Source organism: Leopardus geoffroyi, chromosome A2 (genome assembly GCF_018350155.1).
Source record: "Leopardus geoffroyi isolate Oge1 chromosome A2, O.geoffroyi_Oge1_pat1.0, whole genome shotgun sequence".
Taxonomy (NCBI): domain Eukaryota; kingdom Metazoa; phylum Chordata; class Mammalia; order Carnivora; family Felidae; genus Leopardus; species Leopardus geoffroyi.
In genome coordinates, this window is record NC_059331.1 from 159656027 (window position 1) to 159674384 (window position 18358).

General features: G+C 38.4%; 1 pseudogene; it reads right to left on the bottom strand.

Moving 5' to 3' along the window:
* Positions 1 to 15241: 15241 nt before the first annotated feature.
* Positions 15242 to 17804, bottom strand: LOC123607711 (annotated as a pseudogene).
* Positions 17805 to 18358: the final 554 nt, after the last annotated feature.

Consider the following 18358-nt stretch of genomic DNA (forward strand, 5'->3'; position numbering starts at 1 on the left):
GAGAAACTACAAACATGCATTTTTTAAAAATTGCATTTATTTCTATTATGTTTTTCTTTACACTTCAATTTTCCACAATACAAATCAACTGTCTCAAACCTCTGACTATAGTACACCCTACTCTTTTTCAAGAAAAGAACCTGCTTACTGCCTTAGATTGGGTTTTCCTCAAAGTTCTAGACAAGGACATGTGTGCAGAAAGTCCATATAAAGATAGCAGAGAGGAAACAGAAAAATAAGGAAATCAGGAAAAAACAAAATAAGAGTATATTACAAAGTTCAAAGCTTTGGGCAGCTAAGACTTGACCCTGCCTGTGATCTTGAAATTGTCCACCCTATAAGTGAATAAGAAAAGTGTGCGTGTGTGTGTTTGGTTCTCAATACATTGACTAAGGGGTTATTGGTAGGGTTGTTGACTATCCTTACCTTTTAGGACTGGTCGGTGTGCTTGTCTAGCCTCTGCCCATGGCCACCTTCAGAGCTCATGTTTGGGACACCGTCAGTGTAATTGAACCCAAGCCCACCCGTGCCTCTGCCAAAGCTGTTGGCTGGTTGGAGGTGATGACTACATAATGAGAACTGGACGCTGCAGAGGTGTCTGACATTCCTTCTATTTACAAGATAAAAGAATTCCATAAGAGACTCTTAAAAACTGAGAATAAACTGAGGGTTTATGGGGGAGTGGGGGGGGGGAAACGTGGGTGTTGGGCACTGAGGAGGGAGGGCACCTGTTGGGATGAGCCCTGGGTGTTGTATGGAAACCAATTTGACAATAAATTTCATATTAAAAAATAAATAAAATAAAATAAAATAAAATAAAATAAAATAAAATAAAATAAAAAATAAAATAATACAGGAGCAAAGTAAGTGGATGCAGGCATGGAGTTGGCAGGACTGGCCCGGATGGTTGTCTGGGTGGGTGACAGGTATGAGAGAGGTCATTTCACTATTCTGTTAACTTTTGTATATTTTCAAATTTTTCCACAATAAAAAAATAAGTTTTTAAGTGTCAATAAATAAATAAATAAATAAATAAATAAAATAATAAAATAAAATAAAGCAAAATAAAATAAAAAATAAAAGCTAAGCCATTGGATAGGAACTATCTCTACTTAGTTACAGCAAGATTTCCTTCATTTATTCACAACCTTTTCCCATTCTTCCCCGAGTAAATATAGACACTATTTGAACGCCAGGATTCCAGCCTCTCCAGGTTCCATTCCCATCCATCCTTAGGCAACTATGCAAAATCGCTCACACGCAGGTTATAACAAGTATGACACCCTTTGATCAGTGCCCTAATCCACACGTGTAGCAGCCTTTCAAAACACAAATCTAACATGATTTCTCTGTGTAAATTACCCAGTGTTTTCCCATTTCTAGTAGAAAGAGCAAAATTCTTAACATCGTCTAAATAACCCTACTGCACAAAATCTTGCCTCTCACTCCAGCCTCATCACGGAATGTCATGCTAACCCTGTATACTGAAGTCACGGTGATCATTTTGCATTTCTTTGTTCCTCCCTTCTCACCACAGAGACTTCCCCACCGTTCTTTATTCTTGAATTTCTCTTTCTCTTTCCTCTTCACTTAGTTACCTTTTAACTGTAACTAATCTTTCACATATCAACTAACATTTCCTCAGAGAACCTTCCCTAACTCAAAGGTGAGGTCAGCTCCATATTAGCTGTGTGTTTAGGGCACTGCACGCTCTCGTGGAAAGAAATTGCCCAGTTATGATTATATATTTAGGTGATTATGTTATTAATATACTCCTACTCTACTAAATTATGAGAGGCAAAAGAACACTGTCAATTTTTTGTGTATTTATGCCCACCGTTGTATCCCAGATCCATATCTCAATGCCTGTCACATCGTGAGAGCTGGATAAATATTTGCAAAATGAAAGGAAAACACAAAACTACGCAAACTGTATTCTTCTAAGTATACATAAATGGAGACTTTAAGAAAGGGAGATACCTGTTTGAGTAGTAGGGGAAAGCTTAGAGGAGCATACTTTAATTAAATTGAGCATTGGCTCTATATCTGTACATGCAAACCAATGGAAAAAGAAAATTTCATGTTTGGGATTAAAAGAGTAGCAAATCTGGGGCTCATGGGTGGCTCAGTCAGTTAAGTGTCCGACTTCGGCTCAGGTCATGATCTTGCAGCTCGTGAATTCAAGCCCCGCATTGGTCTCTGTGCTGACAGCTCAGAGGCTGGAGCCCGCTTCAGATTCTGTGTCTCCCTCTCTCTCTGCCCCTCCCCTGCTCATGCTCTGTCTCTGTCTCTCTCTGTCTCAAAATAAACATTAAATTTTTTTTAAAAGAATAGCAAATCTAAAGATTCAGAAATGAATATGCCATACGTAAAAAATGCAAAGTAATAAATATTGGAAATAAAGATACATATTCATAGTAAAGTTGGATAAGGTAGAACCACATCATTAAAAACAATCTCAAAAGCTAGAAATCTTTAGAATATCTGGCAATATGAATGAGAACAGCTTAAGGATTCTGATCAAGAGAGAGGGATAATTAAAGTAGCAGAACAGGATGTTAATCAAATAATGGGTAAAACTGGGAGAAATTAGTAAGAGGAAAGCCGGATACCAAAGTCTTGTGCAAGTGGATTTTGCCACATTAAATATAGAAAATAAAAGATAAAAAGGAATGAATACGATTTCCAGAATGTTTACTATGAAAGATAAATTAAAAATTACTAATTTTAGTGGTGCCTGGGTGGCTCAGTCGGTTAAGCGTCCAACTCCGGCTCAGGTCATGATCTCATGGCTCGTGAGTTTGAGGCCCGCGTCAGGGTCTGCGCTGACAGCTCAGAGCCTGAAGCCTGCTTCGGATTCTGTTGTGACTAGGTCTGACTAATTGAATGACTGAAATTGTGCAACTTGCGCCATTACTATGACTGAATCTTACCACGATGTAGCTCAGCCAACACCCACTGCCACACACGTGAGTGAGGCCATCACAGACTACCCAGCCCCATGGATGAGCTAGATGGTCAGAGCTCCACGAAGTGCAACAAGACCAGCGGGGGGACAAGCCATCACGTGCAGAAAATAAAATAGTGCTCGTAGAGGCATTAAGTTTTAGTGCAGTTATCGCAGAGCAATAGAAAATTGGTTATATATCCCCACCAGTGGAGCGACACAAAGAACACCAAAAATGTGGCGTTGACTTTGGATCCAAGCAGTTAGAGGTTAGGCTGAAAGTCAGAAAGGATATTAAAATTGTGGCTTAGATGATTGCTTTGTTTATGTTTGCCTGTTTTTCAGAGGCATCAAAGAATTGCTAATTTAATGAGAAGAGAAAATGGAATTTATTTAGGGGTCCTTAAAAAGACATCAAAGTTTATTTTCCAAGTAGCATTGTTCTCTATGTCCTCCAAGGAAATGAAAAATTGGGGACTGTCCAGGTGGCATGGAGGAAATGGCTTGCATCTGAGAACAAGTTAATTATCACCATAATTTGACCTTTTTTTTTGAAGCTCGATGATTTCAGAGGTTGGAGTTGCCCTTAGTATTTAATTATGAGATGTGCCATAATTAATAAAAAGAATTTTTAAATGTCAATATGTATGAAGAAAGACATTAGTTAACTTATGAACCTTTCGTTCTTTACTCCGTATTTCTCTAGATAGAAAGTTCTTGAAATGCTAGCTCACAGCAGAGGTGAAGCTAGGAAACAATTGATCATAATGAAAAAGCTTTTGGCTGCCTCCTGTGATGGTAATTAAGTGATTATTTCCACTTGGAAATGATTTTATACAAAGAAAATTATTAATACTAGGAGGGCTGTGGTTTACCAACAGAATCTTGTTTTATTGTTATGGGGGTATTAATACGGCAATAAGGGAAGGGGTGATTTTAAAAACAGATTTAGGAGAGAACAGACTTTTGCCCCAACCACAACAACCCAAAATGTGTAAAAGTTAAATGTACCATTTTGATGATTATCAATACATCAGACGACCCTCCCTACTCCTTGCTTTGAGGCCAAATAGAAAAGCTGAACAAAATGTGAAATGAATTCTTCTGAAGATCATTAAAAAGATCAACTGATGATGAGGGCTTCCCAGCCTGGCATTAGGAAAGGAAAATGACTCAGGAAAGCCAGAAATTAAGGGATTCATTTTTATGAGTCTATTTCCTGTGTGTGTGTGTGTGTGTGTGTGTGTGTGTTTTAACTTAATTTTATTGTGGTAAGAACACTTAACATGAGATCTACTTTTTTAAATTTTTAAGTCTACAATACAATATCATTAACTATGGGCACAATGTCGTACGTAAGGTCTTTAGAACTTATTCACCTTGTTTGACCATAACTTTATGCACATTTATTAGCAACCCATTTCCTTCCCCTGCCAGTCACTGGCAATCACCATTCCACTCTTTGATTCTATGAATTTTACTATTTTAGACACAACAGATGAGTTTAAGCATGCACAATCTGCCTTTTTGTGATTGGATTGTTCCACTTAGCCCAATGTCCTTCAGGTTCGCCCATGTTGTTACATATTGCAGATTTTTTTAAAGCTAATATTTCATTGCACGTTTGTACCACATTTTCTTTATCTGTTCACCACTCAACAGATATTTAGGTTGCTTCAATTAACTGGCTATTGTAAATAGTATTACGATGAAATGGTAGTGCTAACGTCTCTTCAAAATCCTGATTTCACTTCTTTTGGAAACATAGAAGTGACACTGTTGGATCATAAGGTAGTCCAGTTTTGGTTTTTTGAGAAACTTTCACACTGTTTTCACCATTTTTGCAGCCACACTATTTTGCATTCCCCGGATGTGTACAGGGTTCTAATTTTTCCATGTCCCCTTAACACTTGTCTCTTGGTTTTTTGTTTTGTTTTGTTTTTTATATAACCATCCTGAGGGTATTCGGTGATACCTTATCACGGCTTTGATTTGCGTTTCCCTGATTACTAGTGACATTGAGTTTCTTTTCTTATTCTTGTTAGCCAGTCTGTGTGCCTTCTTTGAGAAATGTTTATTACAGACTAGCTCATTTATAATTTGGTTATTAGGTTTTTGGTTTTGCTTTTATTGCTATGGGATTGTAGGAGTTTCTTACATATTTTGGAAATTAACATCAGATACATGGTTTGCAAATATTTCCTCATATTCCTTAAGGTTGCCTTTTACTCTGTCAATTGTTTCTTTTGCTGTGCAGAAGCTTTTTAGTTTGATGTGGACGCTTTTCTCTAATTCTGCTTTTGTTTCCTATGCTTTTGATATCATATCCATGAAATCATTACCAAGTCCAATGTCATGAAACTTTTTCTCTATGTTTTCTTTAAGGATCCTAACAATTTAAGTCTTACATTTTGGTCTTTAAGTTTTTGTGTATAATGTAAATTAAGGGACCAAATTTATTATTTTGCATAAGGATATCCACTTTTCCCAAGACTGTTTATTGAAGAGACAATGCTTCCCCTATTGTGGATTCTTGGCACCCTTCTCAAAGATCAATTTACATTTATGTAAGGATTTATTTCTAGGTTCTCTATTCTGTTCTCTTTGTCCATATATCTGTGCTTAGGCCAGTATATTCTTAATTGCCATAGTTTTGTAACATGTTTTTTTATAAAACAGGAAATGTGATGCCTCTAGCTTTGTTCTTTCTCAAGATTGATGTGGCTATTCATGGTTTCTTGTGGTCCCATAAGAACATACAATTGGTTTTCTATTTCTATAAAAATGTCCTTAGAATTTTGATAGGATTAAGTTGAATTTTCAGATTGATTTAGGTCGTATAGATATTTTAACAATATTAAGTCTTCCAGTCCAGGAACCCAGTATGTCTTTCCATCTGTTTGTGTCTTCTTTAATTTCTTTCATCGCTGTGTTGGAGATTTCAGTGTAGAAGCCTTTTGCCTGTTTAGTAAAATTTGTTTGTAAGTATTTTATTATTTTTAGTGCTAGTATAGATGGTAAGAGATCCATAAACCAGGAAAATATAACAATTATAACTATAAGTGCACCCAACATCACAGTGATTGTCCAATATCTGGTAATTTGACTATTACCATGCAATATTGGAAGTCTCAAAAGTTTTTTAGTTGATAAATAGGAAATGTGATAGGATTAGGTACTAAAAAGAGAAGTGAGCTACCTCAATGCTCAATTCCAAGTAACAAAGATATACTTTTGTACGAAATTTTTTTTTTTTAAATGAGGTGACAATGCTTTTTAAATATATCCTGATCTCCCTTCCTGCCTTGGGTTTTGGATCTGTGTTAAATCATTTCTCCATCCTCCTCTGATCCAAGAGGTACAGTTATTATACACTATTATAAACTTTAGGCTGCAAAGTTGTTAGAGGCCTGGGAACCCAGGGGTTTAGACAAAGCCATGGATAGGAAGTGCCTTCCAAGGAGTAGGCATGGCCTTTCCATCTGGAACAGAGAATGTATTAACTACTTAACAGGGAGGATGAAAAGGCATGAGAAGAGATTGTAAGAAACTACACAAATACATATCTAAGATAACAATAGGGCAGGAGAATTTGGTAGAAGCTGGAAAGAGTAATTTAAAAAGCAAGAGCACAAACTGAATGGGTTTAAGGATTTAATGAACACCCGTGATTTAGGATAAGCAATGGAAGGATGCTACACATGAGAAAGAACTCTGTGAATTACACAGCCTAGTTCCCAACACTGTAATCTTTAGCCCGAGCTACCTTTAAAATCATTTTTGCTGTTAGTCAAGTTCATCACCTAACAGCCAACACTGAGGTGGTTATTTTCAATGTATGCGATTTAAACACTTAAATCACCAAAAGGTTACTACACACGTTTGTAATCTAATCACAGAGATACACTTTAAAGGGTCTTTCAGCTTTTCACACTTCTCTGTTTTTATCGGTCTCTCATGATATCTCCTTTCAACCCAATGAATTATTTTGAGCCTGGAAAGTTGGACTGAGCCTATTTGTAACAGCACAATTCCAGAAAGAAAGGACGGGGTGCATCACACCCTGTCAGCTACCAAAGGTTAAAAAAGAAGAGGAAAGCGGGAAGAGTAAAGAAATGAGAGACAGAGGGGAAAAGGAGAGAAGGAAGGAAGAAAGAAAAGGAGGGAGAAAACCAAGAGAACATAAAACTAATAGACAACTTTAAAAAATACATGTTAGGGGCGCCTGGGTGGCTCAGTTGGTTAAGCATCCAACTTCAGCTCAGGTCCCGATCTCACGGTTCCTGAGTTTGAGCCCACATCAGGCTCTGTGCTGACAGCTCAGAGCCTGGAGCCTGCTTCGGATTCTGTGTCTCCCTCTCTTTCTGCCCCTGCCTCGCTCACACTCTGTCTCCCTCTCTCAAAAATAAACAAACGTTAAAAAAAAATACAGGTTAAATTGTATTATAGCCATTGTTAAGACTTTGTTTTAAAACTCAAAATTGTAGACTTTCTGTTGGACTCCAGAACATTTGGAGATAAAGTTTTTATTTTCACCTAGGATAGTGTATGAAACTATTAAAACATAAATATTTTCAGGCTAATTTATTATGCACATCTAGTCCTGCATGGAGTAAATAGTGGCATAACTCTACTTGGTGCCGGTTTATGTTAATGTCTGAGTTGGCAGCATTTTAAAAAGTGAATTTTATGAAATGACTCAGTGTTATCTTCCCTACAGCGAAGCTTAAACTCATGACAAAATCCAGTTTAACCCTTTACACCTTGACTTATTTTATTTTACTTTTTTCCTTTTAAATCCCTTGACCAAAGCTTGTTGCCAGAGGCATCTCTCTTGGTTCTGGTTTTTCATTGCAGGGTTTTGTTGATTTGTCATATCACAAAACCAAAGGTTATTCCCCAGGAAATGAAAAAGAGGCACGCTGGGGTAGGGGCTCAGCATCTCTTACATTTCGGTTCAATTCTGCTCAAGCCCCTGTCTTTTGGGTACCTTGAGCTCCATTAATAGTCAAAACAGACTTATTCTCAGTGATACTTGGTAACTATGACAGCAATTTTTGTTGCTGTGCAATCTACAGACTAACACCTGCTAGGCCCGGAAGGTGTTTGAAGACATGAGCAAATGTGTGTTGCTAAAACCCAAAAGGAATTGGCCAAACTCTCTTCAAGTGTTCCTTGCTAACCGCAGCATGCTGTTTCTTTCCATTGCTCTCCGGTAGCTCCTGGACTGAACTTGCCTTCATTTCAAAAACTGTATATTAGGAGTAAATGGAAATGAAATATCATTCCTCAAGGTTGGATTGGTTTACCTAAATTTTTTCTCTTTGATTTCTACCTCCACAAAGAACTATAAAGCCATGTTGAAATCCTTAAGATAAATCTTTCAATCATTACTACTTACACATAGATAAATGTTGACGATCAGCCTGAGGCAAAATCAAGAAATAGGTGTTGCTGGGGCTTTTACTTCACTCTGTAAAGTCAATGCACTGTCTCTGTAGTTGTTGTTAGTGCCCGAGGCAGGGCTCAGGATGCTCGGCAGCGGAAGCATCCTCTGGTCTCCAGGGAATATACTGCATATGCCTTCTCATTTAGAGAATATCCCTCCCTTGATTCACTGGGATGCCTCAAAGTCCAATAGAATAGGAAGTTGATGGAATAGTGCCAGAACTCTAGATTTCTCAACATGTTTGTATTCTGTACTTGGACTTTTCTGGTCCTGAGTCACTCATTTCTTAATCTCTCCAAAGAAGATGGCCCAACAGAGGATTCACCTAGAAATAATTTTCCTGCTAGCCCATCTTTGTTGCTATTTTGGTAGTTTTATCAGTGGGGAAAATAGGATGGATTTTAAGAAGTTCTCAAAGGGATGTGCCCGACCCCAATGTCTTGGTCAAATCTTACATGCAACATTTGAAGCAGCTAGCCTACCAATGTCGCAGTCTATGCTCCAGATGTTTCAGGCAAAATGTAAGAAAAGGAGTGGTTTCCAATGAAATATAATTTTAGATGTTGACATTATTTTAGGCATTGCATTTTTTTAATGTAGAAATAGCCACCACAGTAAGTGAAACTACAGAACCAGAATGCTAATATGTGGGTCTCATAATTTTGAATTGTAATCATTCAATAAAACAAACTATAAAAAGCTGAAATGTTGGAATATGGTCAAATAAAATGTCACAGTATATTGAATAATGGCTTTTGATGAAAATTAGTTAACTGAGTAACTGAAGAAGTCACAATGAATACTCTTAACCCGGGTAGAAACACCTCCATAGAATCATGGAGTCTGTTTCTTTCCTGCCTTCAGAATCCCATGCAATTTCCTCTCATTCATAGATTTAACATTAAGGAAAACAGGCTCTGAGATGCGAGTTGCCAGTTTTCTCTTGAAATTGTCCATAGTGAGAACATTTCTTCTTAGGGAACTAAGACCTCTAACTCATCAGAAGCCAAAGTTGTATTTTATTATGTGTAACACTAAAAGGAATGACCCCCCCCCCTTTTTTTAAGATTCTAGACTCACAAACTCCAGCTATAAAAGAAATAGAACATATTGGTATAGGAGATTCAGAAGTAAACTCTATAAGATATAACCTGAGATACTTGCAAAGTAATCTAAATAAGTCTTCAGGAGCCCACTCCACCATTCTTTTGGGCTACTAGCTCATTCCACCATTCTATCAGGCAGGGGATGGGTATATGGAAGGAACCATGAATTGCAGGGCCTTTGGCATTTTGTTCTACTTGACTTGCTCTAAAAGTAGTGTCTGGTTCACAAGAAATGCTGTGGATAATTTCTTGACAGTGATGTCGAGCAACTTCCAAAATCATGAAAGGTGGCTTTGGCAGGATCACTATTGGCAATGAAAGCAAATCTATCTCCAGAACGTGTCCATTCCAAAAAGAACAAATTGCTTCCCCTTCTGTGATGGAAGTAATTGAATACAATCAAATTGTCACCAGGTGGCTGGCTAGCTCATTGGGAAACATTACCATATTGTTGACTCAGTGTCGCTTTCTGTTGTTGACATGTTGGGTACTCACCAATAGTTATAGCCACATCATCTGTAGTGAGTAGAAGCCATGTTGTTGAGTCCATGCATGACTGCCATGCCTGCTTCCATGGCCAATTGGTTCATCAGCCCTTTTAGCAATGACTGGAATGACTGAGCGAAGAGATTTACTGGCATCCACGTAATGGACCATCTTGTCCACATGATTATTGAGAGCCTTGTCTGCTGTGTTTGCTGTTTGGCGGACAATTACACAAGACAAAAATATCCTCAGACTTTGTGCCCATTCCTTGAGCTCTGCTCAAGCCTCTTTGTCACCAGTTTTCTAAAACTTTTCTAGGTTCATAAACACTCAGCTAAATCAGAAGTCACTGATCAAAAAAATCAGTGTGAATCTCATATTTCTCTACTTTTTTCAGAAAAAAGTAAACAACCAGATACGTTCCTCTATAATCTGCTCCCTAGATTTCCCTCCACCTACATTCTTATGCATCATACCTGAGTAGGGAGAATGCTATAGTCACCCACTTTTACGTGTTCCTAGTATATGATGTGTAACCACTATAAACTAAATATAAATTTTTTGTTCATCAGGTAACTTGTCATAAGAAACTCCTCATACAACCATACATGTGAGTTCATAGAAAGGAGGTAGTGCTTTCAAAGTAGATTCATGAGAGTCTAAGCCTCTTGCTCACGTAACTTAATTGTGCCTTCAGAATCTGTTCATGCCCAGTATATTTCTTCCACTTAATGATGGAATGCTACTGAAAATGCCAAATTTTATGGCTTCTGTGGTCAGGTAACATCCAGGTTATGATAGGTGGCTCAGATGGCATGATATATTGGGGGTCCTGGTCAAATTTTCCTTCTCTACTTTTGTTGTTTTCAAACAAAGAAGAATTATCTTCAAAATATGGAGTGGCTTTGCTTCAAAATCATGAGTATGTGCTATAGTTTCCTAAAGAGTGCTTGTTCTATAAAATAACCTTACTGCCACAGACACTCTAAGTGCCCCTCAATCTCTTGATTCATATTGCTTACTGGTCATGCAACTTTTTTTTTCCCGGAATTCAAGAAACTTCTATTTTTCTCATCACAGTCAAAATGGTAAGCTTTACGGTTATTTGGTAAATGCATTGCAGCTGCATGCTCTTATATATTTGTGTTACATATTACCTTGAAAATACAAAAAATAGGGGCGCCTGGGTGGCTCAGTCGGTTAAGCGTCCGACTTCAGCTCAGGTCACAATCTCACGGTCCGCGAGTTCGAGCCCCGCGTCGGGCTCTGGGCTGATGGCTCAGAGCCTGGAGCCTGCTTCCAATTCTGTGTCTCCCTCTCTCTCTGCCCCTCCCCTGTTCATGCTGTGTCTCTCTCTGTCTCAAAAATAAATAAACGTTAAAAATTTAAAAAAAAATAAAAAAATAAAAAATAAATAAAATACAAAAAACAGTATGCCAGATACAGCTTTGCCATTTGCTTATTGTTTCTTTCCATGGCCCAGACCAAAGAAAACCCTGAAACCTAAAGTGTCGGAACCTGAATTTTCATGGAGTTTTATTTCACATCTTTTTTAATGTTTATTTATTTATTTTGAGAGAGAGAGAGCACAAGCAGGGGAGGGGCAGAGAGAGAAGGAGACAGAGAATCCCAAGCAGGCTCTGTCCTGTCAGTGCAGAGCCCCATACAGGGTTCGATCCCATGAACCACGAGATCATAATCGGAGCCAAAATCAAGGGCTGGATGCTGGATGCTCAACTGACTGAGCCACCAACGTGCCCTTATTTCAAATCCTTATGCAGACATGTATCTTACCAAGGCTTCTGTAGCATTCAATGCATCAGAATGGGCCAGCATGAGGTCTTGTGAAATGGTAAAATCATAGAGCTCCCTAGACGCTACATTTTGAAAAAGAGATGGGGAGATGATATATCCTTGAGGAAAGTGAACTCAACTCTTCTTTTCCTTTCTAAGTGAAACCAAACGGGCCTGGCTGTCTATAGTTACAGGAAAAGAGGTAAAAAACCATTCATTGGACCATTAGTTGCCTACCAGGTACCAGGGGCTATCTTTATATCATATAGAAAAGTGACTACATCTGGGACAATGGCTGATTGGACTCACCAGCTGTATAAGTTTATGGTAAATACATGGTTATTTCAAAATCCACCCTAGCTACTTTATCCTTAGTCTAGGTTAGTTACTGCCTTTTAGTCTGTAATATTATCACCGCTTTGTATTCCTGTCCTATCACTTAACTGCATCTAATTGTCTCTCTCACCAGACCATGAACTCCCTAACACAACATATGCCTTATCTGTATTTTCCATGTTCCTATAACATAGTAAGCACTTAAAAGCATTGATTTCAGTTTAATTAAAATCTTGTCAAATGCATTTTACTGGTAAAAAAATAACTGTTTTAAATTTTTTCCTCCATATGAAATGTTTAAATATATAAAATGTTTTCTAAAACATCTCCAATATGTCAGAATCTTTAAGTATATGATGACCTTTCAAAATTCTATGCTTTTAGAGTATGAGTATATATTAAATTGAAACAAAATGTTTCCTTGCTTGCTTGGAGTTTTTCAAATAACTGCTTAACTGTGAAAAATCATGAAGTGTTAGATATAGGTCTATTAGACAGATTCCATAACCTAATGTAACACATTTTTAAGCAAGCTTGAAAACTGAGAAAAGAAATATTTAAGTCTTTAGGAAGGTCTCAAGCTTCTGAGAGTCAACTGATGCATCACTATTTCTGTGATTTTAATTCCATTTTAGATATATTCAGGTAATAATGCTGAAATGAAAGCATCTAATTTATATCTAGGTAGTATTTTTATATTATTAGCCTCTGGACCACTAATTTTTATGACGTCAACCATGAATATAATGCCTTAAATACTAGAATAGGAAAAGGAACTATATCACAAAATATTCAAACTATGATAGTCACCAAAAATACCCATAATTTTAATGACAGTTTGACAGGTATTCCAAGTCATTTGAATATATATCATCTTCTCCAAAATATTTTTAGAAAATGATGAATATAGCTTTGATTCATAGAAATCTACCTTGTAAGCATTAGTACAAAACCTGCTTTTAATATCAAGATCGAAACCTAGTACGAATGTTGACATAAATTTGTATTTGTGTTAATTTGTTTGAATTATATATAAATATAATGTCCTATTTTAAAAGTATATTACTATATAATGTATATATATTTTGCTTATCTATCACTTTTCAATTTCTCTACTACACAAAAGATAACCATTTGAAGCATAGTAAGTGAGGCTTGGTTAAATTGAAAACAACAGTAAACAATTCTCAGTGAGACAGTGTTGATTCTGCCTCATCAGGTGATATAACACAGAAGTCATAAACATCATGGCAGTGTTTTTATATGTAGCATGCACATTTAATAGTTTACTAAATATTTTTAACAACTTTTATACCACTGCATTTGAACCAGCATTTACAATCTTGGGCTCTGTCATTACTAACAAATATACCTTTGATATTAAAGTCAATAATAGTGGTTATATTATAATAACATATATTTATAAATGTAAGTATATATATATATATGTGTATATATATATATATATACACACACACACACACGTATAAAATACCTAAGTCATTTATTTATTTTATTTTTAAACAAAATTCACGTTTTATTTAGGCTGAAATAAACTATACAAACTTGATTTTCTTCACAATAACTGCAAGATTTTCTGTCTGATTCCTAGGTAAACCACAAACACTTATTTTTGTAGGTCTTCCAGGTTTTGTTTATCAGTCGAGTCAAGGCAGTAGATACAGTCGTGGAAAAAGAGAAAAACAGACAAATAAGTTGTCAGAATCCATGGCCTCTGATCCTGTGTTGACCATGAAACAGAGGTGGGTTCAACATATACCTGCTCCAAGTTTACAAAGATACAAGCTCAACAAAGGAAGGTAACACAGCAACAACCCGGTGTGGAACAACAATGTCAGGCTCACTGATTCAAACTTTAACTGTAACTGGTTCCTTTAAGTTCATTTGATAAAGACAAAATCTACACCGAAATCCCTGCTTGGCAAGCTCACGTGCTTCTCTGTCTCACTGTCTGATAACTCCCTTAATTGTCCATCACAGATTTTATTTTTAATTTTCTTTTTTAACATTTATTTATTTTTGAGACAGAGAGAGACAGAGCATGAATGGGGGAGGGACAGAGAGAGAGGGAGACACAGAATCGGAAGCAGGCTCCAGGCTCTGAGCCATCAGCCCAGAGCCCGACGCGGGGCTCGAACTCACGGACCGCGAGATCGTGACCTGAGCTGAAGTCGGACGCTTAACCGACTGAGCCACCCAGGCGCCCCATCAAAGATTTTTTAACATACTTAACACTCCTACTATTCAAAGGTCACTTGTGAGCTTCATTGTAACATTTTACAAAATGTATTCCTTCCTCTCAGATCTCTTCAAAATCTATTTCTTCGGGGCGCCTGGGTGGCTCAGTCGGTTGAGCGTCCGACTTCGGCTCAGGTCACGATCTCACGGTCTGTGAGTTCGAGCCCCGCATCGGGGTCTGTGCTGATGGCTCAGAGTCTGGAGCCTGCTCCCGATTCTGTGTCTCCCTCTCTCTCTGCCCCTTCCCTCCTCATGCTCTGTCTTTCTCTGTCTCAAAAATAAATAAAAACATTAAGAAAAAAAATAAACAAAAAACCCAAAATCTATTTCTTCTAAGAACTGATAACTCAATACCTGACAACTGGATCCAGTGATAGTAAATGTTATATCTAAAATGACTTAACTAAAGGGGCACCTGGGTGGCTCAGTTGTGCATCTGCCCCTTGATTTCGCCTCAGTTCCTGTTCCCGGGGCTGTGGGATCGAACCCCGCATAAGGCTCTGTGCTGAGCATGGAGCCTGCTTGAGTTTCTCTCTCTCTCCCTCTGCCCCTCTGCCCCTCTGCCCCGCTCACGTTCTGTAAAATAAAAAATAAAAAATAAATAAAATGACTAAACTGAAACAATTCCAAAGTGCCCTTAGCAGAGATCCCATAGAAGTATAATGTGGCACTTTCAATGCTATCTTCTGGAAGAACAGTTAAGTAGGTAGATTATCAATGGCTAATGAACTCAATGAGAGGTCGATAGGTCATAATTGGCCTACATCCGCCTGACAGCTTTTCCGTAAGATGTTCCCAAATTTCTTAGATTTTTCCAAATATTAAACATAAGAGAAAGCCTACTTTAAAAGTCTCCTAGGTTTTTTAAATGGTTTCTGAGTTATCTGTAGGAAGCTCTTACTTGTACAGTTTGATATATGTATCTGCCGTTAAATACGATCATGTTTTATATCAAAATTTATGTTAAGCAAAGCCAAGTTACTTGGCCTTTGGTCTGTCAAAGTGTCCCTCAGTTATGCTTTGAGACACTTCTGCCCATTTTCATAGCATTCATTCTCAACTTTCATCACAGGAAGATCTTACATAGGACTTTCAGCAATGCAGAAGCATCAGAAAAAAAACTTGATGTCTGGCAGATGCAAGGCTTTGTAAGTCGTAGGTAGAAACTCTTTATCTTTCCCTCTGTTTCCACTTGATTCTCCAACAATGAAACTCAGCCGAGAGTGTGTTGGGACTGGGTAAGTCACTTCTGTACACGTCAGCACGGCGCTCCTCCGATGTATTAAATTTGAGCTGTTCCATGACAGAGGGTACCAGAGATGAGCCTTTAAGAGCTTTGAGGTGCTGTTGTGAGAATTTATCTTCCAGTACCTGAATAATGTGCTCCATGGTTGGAACACTTAGAGTTTCTTTATAGTAACTCTCAGAGGTTAGCTGAGATCCCAGGTTACCTTGCCGGGCTTTGCGGATTTTCCCAGGGAGTTTCAGCTGAGTATCAAGTTTCACTGCCAAATCTGTGGCTTCTTCAAACCAAAATTCATGATCAACTTCAATATATTCCATCATTTCATTTAGTCAGTGCAGCACTGGAGTTGAGCTACTGACTGCAAAGAAGACATTGACGTTTGCCCCTGAAGATTTTCCAAAGGCTCTTGTAAAAAGATAGAACATTTTTTTTTTTTAATTTTTTTTTTCAACGTTTATTTATTTTTGGGACAGAGAGAGACAGAGCATGAACGGGGGAGGGGCAGAGAGAGAGGGAGACACAGAATCGGAAGCAGGCTCCAGGCTCTGAGCCATCAGCCCAGAGCCTGACGCGGGGCTCGAACTCACGGACCGCGAGATCGTGACCTGGCTGAAGTCGGACGCTTAACCGACTGCGCCACCCAGGCGCCCCAGATAGAACATTTTTAAGAACATCAATGGTAACCATGAAATCAGAATCTGTTTCTACACTAGAGTACAAATGCTCTACCAGTTATATAGTCATTCCAGCTAATATTTTTGTCACTATTTATATCATTGAAACACAAAACAAGTGCTTGTAGGAGGTCCCCCAAAATTTCGAAAGCATCATGCCTGCCTGTCCACTCAGAATGGCAAGTTTCCTTCAATTCTTTTACCCTTTTCCTCATTGCTCTGAAAGAGGACAGAAATTGCATTGCCAAGCTCTGAAAGCAGTTGTAGAGATGGATGGAAGGAAGAACAAACGTCCTCTATCGTTCCTAACGCAACAGATGCTCCCACAACAAGCACTGAATTTGCCAACCACATATTTAAGACGCAGGAAGAGCAAAGTGTGTAGACAGCTTGGGGATATTTCTCTAAAGGTCTAGAGGCAACAACTTGTGTTTTGGAAGAAAATCCACTGGACACAGTGTAAGCCTGGCCAGGTTCAGTCCCCCCTTCTCAGTTACCGTCACGTGAGATTTCACAGGCAAAATGTCTGCAGCAGCTTTGTAAGGCAAGAGGCCCATAAATTCCTCTCTCAGGTTATGAGACAAATCAACAAACCTCACCAACACAGGCAAGTGTTTTTCCCCTGCCACGTCCTCTACGTCGTCAGTGATGAAGTGAGATACTCTCATTTCCCTGAGCGGTTTCCTCCCGAATACCGCTCTCACAGACCTCTAGCACCCGTGTCTGCTGTGTTTTTGAGCAGAACAACGTGTTAACCACTGTTGTCTGAAAGCACTTTCTCAGAACCTCTCGCCAGAATTTACCCAGCATGCCAGCAGTGCTTGAAAGTTATCAGGAGTAAAGAGACCCTCTGGGAGTTCATCAGTTTCATGCTCATCCAGAAGTATGTTTTGTTTTCCCGTATGAACCAAAATTTCAAGTAAAGATTGGAAGTTTTCTTTGTTTTCTTTTTTACTCAAGGGTTAAAGGTAAAATTTCTTCAACCTGTTCTTTATTACCTTCTCCAGCACTGGGGTTCTGAGCATTGCTGTTGTTTCTTTCTTTACGTTTTGTTCCTGTTCAAAGGTTTTATCAGTCTTTTTCTATTTCAATGTCCTGATTTAATCTTCACTCAGTTGTTTTGTGTTCTGTATCACTACTGGATTGTTCAAATGACTGGTAAGATTGGTCTTACATTATCTCAAAGAACTGTCCTATACGGACTCTCCCAATGACTTCACAACTATCTGCTTTGATTAATTTTGAGAAATAAAATGACCCAATCAATCATTAGTTATCTGATACCTCTGCAAAATATACTGTTCTGTAGATCTTAGAGGTCTCAGAGTGTCTGGCATATAATTGATAAGTTATTTACTTGATCAGGTGTTTTATCCTCTAAGTCTGCTCTCCTATAATTCTCCCCCCACTTCTGGAATCTGGCCAGATCCTGGGGGAACCTGAAGAAGGCTAGATCCCACTATATGCTCTTCCTTTTGGAGTTGGCAGCACTGCAGAAGTTTAGCATCATTGTCCACCTGCTGACTGGCCCAGCCCCCTCCTGTCCTACAGCCCCACCTCCCCCTCAGGGAGAGGAAAGCCAGGCCCCAGTAATGACAGACAGGTCCTCTAACTTATATTTTAGATATAAGTTTTTATATGTAACTCTCATGGTAGCTACAAAGCAAAAACTATAGTAAAAACACAAAAGCTAAAAAGGAAGGAATAGGGGCCCCTGGGTGGCTCGGTCAGTTAAGCATCCGACTTCGGCTCAGGTCATGGTCTCAAGGTCTGTGAGTTCGAGCCCCGCGTCGGGCTCTATGCTGACAGCTCAGAGCCTGGAGCCTGTTTCAGATTCTGTGTCTCCCTCTCTCTCTGCCCCTCCCCTGTTCGTGCTCTGTGTCTCTCTGTCTCAAAAATAAATAAACGTTAAAAAAATTTTTAAAAAGGAAGGAATATAAGTCTAAAGAAAGTCATCATACTACAAAGGAAGAATGCAAGAACAATAGAACTACAAAAAAAAAAAAAAGCCAGAAAGCAATTACTAAAATGGCAGTAAGAACATATATATCAACAATTATT